The 8,902-nt window shown below is 33.5% G+C and overlaps 1 protein-coding gene across 1 annotated transcript in view; it reads right to left on the reverse strand.

Moving 5' to 3' along the window:
* Positions 1-8,697, reverse strand: part of LOC114928842 (RNA-binding protein Ro60) — a 35,103-nt gene extending 26,406 nt beyond the window's left edge. Inside the window, exons 1-2 of the mRNA XM_029300211.2 lie at positions 8,622-8,697; positions 7,888-8,003 (exon numbers count right to left, since the gene is read on the reverse strand). The gene's annotated coding sequence lies outside the window, so the exon portion shown is untranslated. The remainder of the gene's footprint in view (positions 1-7,887; positions 8,004-8,621) is intronic.
* Between the last annotated feature and the right edge of the window lie 205 nt (positions 8,698-8,902).

Here is an 8,902-nt window from a genome sequence, read left to right on the forward strand (position 1 = left end):
CGTGCGATTCGATCACCCTACGCGGCTCTTTCTATTTTTCTTCTCGTATGTTTTATTTATACAAAATTCTTTTATATTCAGAGGAGAGCGCATAGTCTTTCAGCATTAATGTTGCGGAAAAGGAATCCTCAAACATTGCTTTGAGATTTTTTCTCGATGAAGGTTGACCATTTTAATAGAGGAGGTTAATGATATATAAGAGTTATAATATTTTACAATAACATATATATATATAAAAAACATACTTTTCCATCGTGTTTAAAGTTAAATATTCTTGCGATTATAAGTCTTAAACTGCGATTTTATCCAAGTAAAGTCTGCGTAAAGTTTAAGTGAATAAATATTTTAAATCAGCAAAAAATTGTATTTCTACTTTTAATGCGGAAACCTACTTTGTCTCATTGTTAGATTAAAATTTATAACTTGAGAAACTCTTGTAACTACTACGACAACGAGAAAGAATTAGAGAGTTTTCTCTTAGAATTTACCTTGAAAATCATGGTAATCATGGACAATATGGCATTGGAAGAATTTTATAAAAATTAATTTTATAAAAAAATAGTAATATCTACCACAATAAAATAAAAAATATGTTCGATGAATTTGACTATATTAGCACATATTAATATTTTTTATTGTGATAAATATTAATCAGAGAAATTCTGATAAAATTCGTCCAATACCATATTGTCCACGATTACCATGATTGTCAAGGTAAATTCTAAGAGAAAATTCTCATATACGACTAGAGTTTTGGTTCGTATCCGCATATACGCGAATTGAGAGCGCCCGGACGCGTCCTCTTCCTGAGATCTGGGATATCGATAACGCGTAAAGGATAATTCGCTCGAGTCGCGGCACGATAACGGGCTAGCAACCATAGCAACTGGGTGACTCGTCCGCTCATCAGCTGATGACCGGTGCGCGCGCGCGCAAACATCAGGGACACCACCCGCGCATTCGCCTATCGTCTCGTTAATGAGAGTCGGATTCGGAGAGACGATTTGCCGCTTTGCGACCAAAATGTTTCGATTGAAAAAAAGTGTTGAGGAAGAAAAATGTTCTTTTGCTTTTCTCAAAAATACGTCATCTCACTAGCTAAAAATATAATGACCAAGTAATTGAAGAATTCTTCCTCGGGAGACCTTGCGCGTTATTTGGACAGAGCTCATCGTCATTTGCATAGGAATTTCTCGAGGTCATTCGAATACTAAATGTAGATATAAGAAATCGCGGCGATTATCGATGTTTCAATACTGTTCGTGCGTTGACGTCAAATGTTATGTTTAGCGAAAACCGCAGAATTAATAATAACAAAGTTGTTTTTTTTTTCGTCACATGAGAACAGTTTCTTTTATTCTATCTCTTTCGCGCGCCAAGTATTTTTTTTTCGAGTATCGAAATTTCTTTCTATAAATCGAACGGCACAAACAGATACGATTAGTTTAAATTCGATAATTTTTCAAACAAAAGAGAAAAGCCATGTGCATTTTATTGTTCGCGTTTTCAGATTAGTATAGAACCAATGTCAACTTGAGGTTTGCGATGGAAAACAAGTATGTGTATGTGTGTGTATAATATCTATTATTTACTTTTCTTTTCCCTAACCGCAAAATGACACTGGACTCTACTTACAAGCTATTGATACGTAAAATCAAGAAAATAAGTATCAGCGATGACCCTCACTGTTTACCGTCTAAATACCTTTCTTTCGACCATGTCTTTCGTATAAGACTAATAAATAATATAATAGAGAAAAAGTCGGTCAATCAAAGATACATAAAGAGAAAAATAAAAGATACAAAATATATTGAATCTACATTTTATCAATTTGTATTATCGGAATGATCATTTCTCTCTCCCTCTCTCAAAAATGTGACGACTTCCTTGCTGGAGAGTTTTGCAATCGTTTTGCTTAATTTCATACATGCCGAGAGTACACGAGCATTTATCGTTTGCATGCAAGTTCGTTTACCTCGATGTAATAATCGCTATCCCTTATCTCGCGGTTTCCTGCAGTGCTCTCGCTTTCGCGGCGTGTTACACCGATCGAGATACTTGTAATCTTCGTTTCTATATAAGATCAAACAATATTTTTCTCTGCAATTTAGAAAATGGAGAAATAAAAACCAAGATTTTGATTAATGATGCTGAATAAATGGAAAGAAAAATACATTTTTCTACTATAATTCTATTTTCCTGTACGCATATCTTTTATAAATTTTATAATATCTCTTTGCATTTCTTTGTTCATCTCTTATATTATACATCACGCCACGATCTATGCGTTCAAACTTGGAACGCATCTTCAACTGTTGAACCCTTTTCGGAGTTCATGTTTGCGTAATAAATGGGCAATCTGCCCGTAGCCTGTAACCAGTCGCTCTATTTTCATTTTCGCAAAGGCGTATTACATATATAAAAATTTGTGTACGTGTTGGAGTTGGAGATTGAGCCAACCGCGGATTTTGACGAATTATTCTTAGCCAAGAAGATAATGATCTTTTGTGACGATCGATCAGCGTCAACATGCACACACACACATATATATATATGTACAGACCGAGAATTTACGAAATGTCGTAACGCGATGAGATGTGTTGATTACGATATAGTCAAAGTATAAAACCTGGAACGACATGAGAGCGGATCGACATAGGCAACATTGAGAAATTATCTTTTCTTCTTTAATTTTATTATTTTGGAGACTATTAATCCAGCATAAAATCGTTCGAAAATAATAAAAGGTTGATAGCGAAAAATGAAATATATATTTACAAAAGAGATTCGAAACAAATAGTTTGTCATAAAAGATGAAACGCTGATAATCTGTTTTTAGTTCTTGTAATTAAACGATTAACGACAATAAAAAAAATTGAGCGTTTTCAAACTGAAATATCCATCTTATTCCTTTCTCAGAAAAGTGGATCTTTGGCGTACCGGTTCTTGGAAAGAAACGGATTCTCTCGAACAAACGAATAGACAGAGCAGGAAGCGCGTTTATATTTTAAGCCGCTGATTATGATACATAAGGGCGGATTTAATTCGGTTTTCGGGAGCTACCTGTGTTACGTGTAAAGAAGGAGAACAAAGAAGCGTTTCTTACGTAGAAAGAGTGGGAGATGATGGGGAGAAAACAGGAAAGATCGCCTGGACGAAGATAGCCGCGGCACAAAGACGTCTCTTTGCTACCCCACTGAGCACGATATCAGCATCTTCCTCTCTTTCTCTCTCTCTCTCTCTCCCCTTTTTGCCTGTTTGGCCTGTTATTTTCGCCTACGTCAAGAGCGAAGGAAGGAAGAGTATATGAGAGATGGAGAGAAGAAGGCCTTACAGAAGATAGAGCTGAGAGCAGGATCGGATTTAGGGTAAGCGAGTTGTTTTCAGAAAATTATCCCATCTTTCTCTGCACGAGACGTCGTTCGCAAAACGTATAATTTACACACGAAAAATATTGAGATATGTAAATATCGAGTAAGGAACTTTGTCAAACTGTCGGCGTCGTGAGGAAAGCTGCGTGTTCTTTCGGTATCTACGTTATTTCCATAAATTTCACGAAAATAGGATCTGTTGCGTCTAATATTTGGTCGAAAACATTCTTTGCTCCGAAAAAAAAATTAATTGTATTATGCATTCAGAATACCGGTAACGAACGAAGAGTAAAAACATGAATAAAATAAAATGTTGAAGAAAATTACTCCGATAAATTATTGTACAATATATACGCGCTTACATTTTTTCATATATTTTGTTATTATCTGCTTTTTCGAGAGAGCCATTGCGATAAATCCAACACACATTTATTTATTTCTAGTAAAACTATCCAAATCTCGAGCATGCCAAGATTTTGACATCTGCAAATCCGACTCTGGCCAAAAGAGAGAAAGAGAGGACAACATAGGGCAGAAAAGAGAAAAAGAAAAATCGGATACGAGGGGCGAGAGGCAGCACGAGGGGGTTGGAGTGAAAGAGAAAAAGAAGAATCGTGTTGGGGAGGAGTCGCAAAGCGGCAAGGGAGCGAAAGACGAGTCGGGCGAGAGAGAGAGAGAGAGAGAGAGAGAGAGAGGAAAGAGAACCGGAGTTGCGGAAGAGAGGGAGCCTGCGAGAAGGATAAGAGAAAGGAGAGAAATTGAAACGAGCGCAAAGAAGAAAAAAGATATATAAGAGCAACGAGAAGCAAAAGAAAAACATCGCAAAGTCGAAACGGTAGTCGTTCGTTGAGACGATCCTGCTAAACAGGTAGATCGATATTGACACTTCAACCTATATTTTCTGGTCAGTCGAGTATAACGTCAAGTACGTCTTTTTGTTTGCACATTTTTGCATATTTGGCAAACATACATCAGATATAATAATATATGTTTATCATGCAATTTTTTTTTATTTAGGAATATATTTCGTTTTTTAATAATCAGACTTTTATTGTTAGATTGTATTTCGCCCATGCAGTCTCTCGTAGTTTCCCCAATTTCTATACGTGCAATATATTTAAATTGTATTTGATATTTTATATAGAGAAGTATATATATATAATGTACATATTAATTTAAATCTGAATAAAAAGTTTGTTAAACTGTAGTTAAAATCGAGAACTTGTACGAATGTGCAAGTTGACAGCGATACAACTGTTTATAAAATTAGTAGCAACAATAAAGAGCACTACACAAAATAATAGACTGCAGAATAAAAGAAAGACTAGAAAGAACAACCTTTGGTACGTACTCGAATATTCGACTGTAAACACACGCATGTTTCGAAAATCATCCAAAATTATGATGTGAACTGCGTTAAAACGTAATAGAAATTAAATTAAAATACAAAATACCGACAATTTTTTGATATAAAACACTATGAGCAAAAGTATTGCTCGAGAACACAGATGACTTTTTGCGAGAATTTGTTCGAAAAAGACAATTTCAATAAACTAAATCGTATAGTTGTCAAAATTATATAGGTACACATATTACATATACGAAAAAATTGGTAAGTATCGTTTTATGTAATTTTGATTATACTATTTCTATTTCTATAATACGTGCTCAATGTTTATATAGTATACGAAGAGATTTATACAATATAGATATATATTTTAAATTGTGTCCATAATTGTTTTCTATAATCAGAATTTGATTTTGACAGAGATACCCCAAGTAACACAGTCTGGCTATATTCGCTGCAACAGCAAAAATGTAGCTAGTAAAACGTTCTGCCAGCCTTAATTACATCTATTTGGCTGCAAATGCTATTTTGCTGGATTTTTAACTGTAAAAGCGCTGCGATAGTTAATAAAAGAATCAAAATACAGCCACAGCAATTTTAGCTATATTTATAGCTGTAAAATCATTGTGACTGCTATCGGAAAATCCAAAATGCAGCCACAGTAATTTGAGCTGTATTTATAGCTGTAAAGTCGTTGTGACAGCGATATGAAAATCCAAAATGCAGCTACAGCAATTTTAGCTGTATTTATAGCTGTAAAGTCGCTGTGACAACGATCCGAAAATCCAAAATACAGCCACAGCAATTTGAGCTGTATTTATAGCTGTAAAGTCGTTGTGACAGCGATCTGAAAATCCAAAATGCAGCCACAGCAATTTTAGCTATATTTATAGCTGTAAAGTCGCTGTGACAACGATCCGAAAATCCAAAATGCAGCCACAGCGATTTTAGCTGTATTTATAGCTGTAAAGTCGTTGTGACAGCGATCTGAAAATCCAATATGCAGCCACAGCAATTTTAGCTGTATTTATAGCTGTAAAGTCGCTGTGACAACGATCCGAAAATCCAAAATGCAGCCACAGCGATTTTAGCTGTATTTATAGCTGTAAAGTCGTTGTGACAGCGATCTGAAAATCCAAAATGCAGTCACAGCAATTTTAACTGTATTTATAGCTGTAATCTGGCTATAATTTGTATGTTATAGCAAAGAGTAACATGACTTTCAATTTTATGTTAAATTTAGTATGTATCAGCGATGGTTAGCGGACCCATGCGTTCACTTATTGCGAATCTAAACTTATTACTTAAGGATAGTATATAATTCTGTAATCACAGTATTTGTATGAATTTGTGTCCGCATTACTAGTATACTTATATGTAAGTTATAAATTGTAATTATTTGCAATAATTAATTAATTTTTTTTAATCTAAGCTTTTGAAGCAAAGGTTTCGGGTTGTCATAAGTTCAATCCCAGTTAAAGCAAAAAAAAAATTTTTAATATTTTTTTAACCTTTTTACGGAATGTTAAAATTAAAATTTAACTTTTATTGAATATTAATTATCCATTATTTGTATTGCTTGAATATTAATTATCCGTTATTTGTATTGCTTACTCCGATTGCTGTAATGTAGCTATGACAACGTCTTTACATCAAAATAGCTGTGCAACCGTATGACTGTGACAATGTCTTTACAGCAAAATAGCTGTGCAACCATATGACTGTGATGACGTCTTTACAGCAAAATAGCTGTGCAACCATATAGCTGTGACATCATTTTCAAAGCTTAAAAATGTTGTCCCACTTTTGCTGTTACAACTTTCTCAAAACGTCATAATGATGTTGTCGCAGTAGCTGTGGTAGACAAAAATGCTGCAGTTTAAGCTACGACAACGTTATCGCAGACGTTTTAAAGCTTCATGTGTTACTTGGGACATCTGTATATAAGAATTGTTTGTTTTGCGGGTGAAATAGACTGTATATAGATAAAAAACATTGGAGAGGTCTTATACATTGAGATTTATTCTCTTTTTCTCTTTTTGTACATATATAAATATATAGCACGAATCTCGTAAAAAAATTAAATTTGGTTAATATCTTATTTTTCGTAACACAAAATATACAAGAACTATTTTTTCTCCTCGATATTTCGTCCGTGTAAAGGGAGAAAGTATATTGCAGCAAGGGATATAATGCCTTCCCTACGATTAGGGTGCCGAAATATATCTAGGCCCCGCTGTGATCGACGTACAGAAAATGACAGGGACGAAGGGGAGCGAGATGGTAGGGAACGAGTGTGGTAGAAACACAGTCGTGGAACAGTCCATCGCACGAGCAACAAAGATGCATGTACGTGATCGCGACACGCGCAACGAGGACGCCGCTATTCGTCCGTGGAATATTCCGCTGAACTCTGGAGCGGGACCATACAGGATCGCTTGGCAAAGAGAGAGAGAGAGAGAGAGGAGAGAGAAGGAGAAAAGGAGAGAGAAAAACCCCGAGAGTTAATGTTCCACGGAACTACTAAACCTAGTGAGAGAGACACGAATTCGCATTTTATGGAAACGCTTTCTCCTTATAATGTATACGTCGTATCAGGATTAAAAATCCTGTAGAAAAATAAAAATTGACGCGTTTTAATTTTAACGGCATGGGTCATCAATGCTGCCGGGGAAAAAATTTTTTATATATAACAAAATAAAATTATATAGAAATATATAAAATTATACATAATTAGATAAAAGTGATTTTTATATATAATTATATAAATTTATATATATAATAAATAAGTATTTCTTCATATATATAAATATATATGTTTCATATATAATTTGACCTAATTATATATAAATCCTTATAATTCATATATAAATTTATATAATTATGTATAAAAATAGACATATTTTACATATAATTTTACATATAATTATACAATTATTTATATACAATTATATATCAAAATTTTTTCCCGGGTGGTTAATGATTTAAAAAAGTTTAGAAGCATATTTGTCTATTTCGAATTCTTTTTATAAGTATCGTGTGACATATATGACACACAAAAATGATGCGTATATTTATTGTCCGTGACAATAAAAGTATGCGATAATAAAAGAACATGACCACAAGATGAACGTAAAGATTAAATTATTTATGATATCTCAAACTCACCGAAATTGCGTCGAATTCAACCTCCGATCATGAGTCGATTAATGACTGGTTTTGTTGATAATCTCGATAGCAACTTGATTCACATCTCTGACTTGTCCTTATCCAATTTTAGTTATCTAAGCAGATAAAGAATATTACTTATATATTTTATATATATATATATATATATATATATATGCAATATATATCGCTCATTTCCTGCAACAATGACATAACTCAAAAATTGTGATTTTTCAGAACATGATTTAATAATACAATAGTAATTGATAATACATATAGCAATCTTTCTCTCTGTACTAATAATTCAAAAAGGGTGATTTTTGAGTTATGTCATTGTTGCAGCAAATGAACGATATAAAATAGACATAATAGATATAATATGTATAGATAACAAATTTTAACTAAATATAATGGCATTAATTTTCATTCTGTTTACATTTAAATATAAATATATAAATTAATTAATATATAAATTATTATATAAATTAATTAAATTAAAATATAAATTAATTAATATATAAATTAATATAAATATATTCATGCTGATATCATATTCAGTAAAATGTTGCAACTCTCTGGTGCACAACTATGACAAGAAAACCTAAAAAAATTCCTTAGTTTACATTTATAAGAATTATGTACTATTATGTTCGTTTTATATTTTTTACTATATAATATATATAATCTATATATATTATAGTAATAATAAAATAAATAAGAAATGATTCTCTCACCATATAGTAGTTGCACCGTTGACTGATGCCACCCCGGGCCTCTTCATAGAAGAAACACTTGCACTCGCGTTTATTTATTTATTTTTTCGTTCGCGATTTGCGGCGACGTTCGGGTTTATACACAGGTATTACATTTTCGACGCGTTTCGGTAAAACGCGAGAATCGCGAGAGCTTATTCGCGCGCGAATAAAACCGAAGCTCCGTTTCACGTCGCCGCTTTTTTCAAGGCTCTATCGAAGGGCCTCATCGCCGATATTCCAGAATCGGCCACTGCACTACA

Source organism: Nylanderia fulva, unplaced genomic scaffold, assembly GCF_048542155.1.
Source record: "Nylanderia fulva isolate GAGA-0341 unplaced genomic scaffold, ASM4854215v1 Scaffold19, whole genome shotgun sequence".
NCBI classification, from domain to species: Eukaryota; Metazoa; Arthropoda; class Insecta; order Hymenoptera; family Formicidae; genus Nylanderia; species Nylanderia fulva.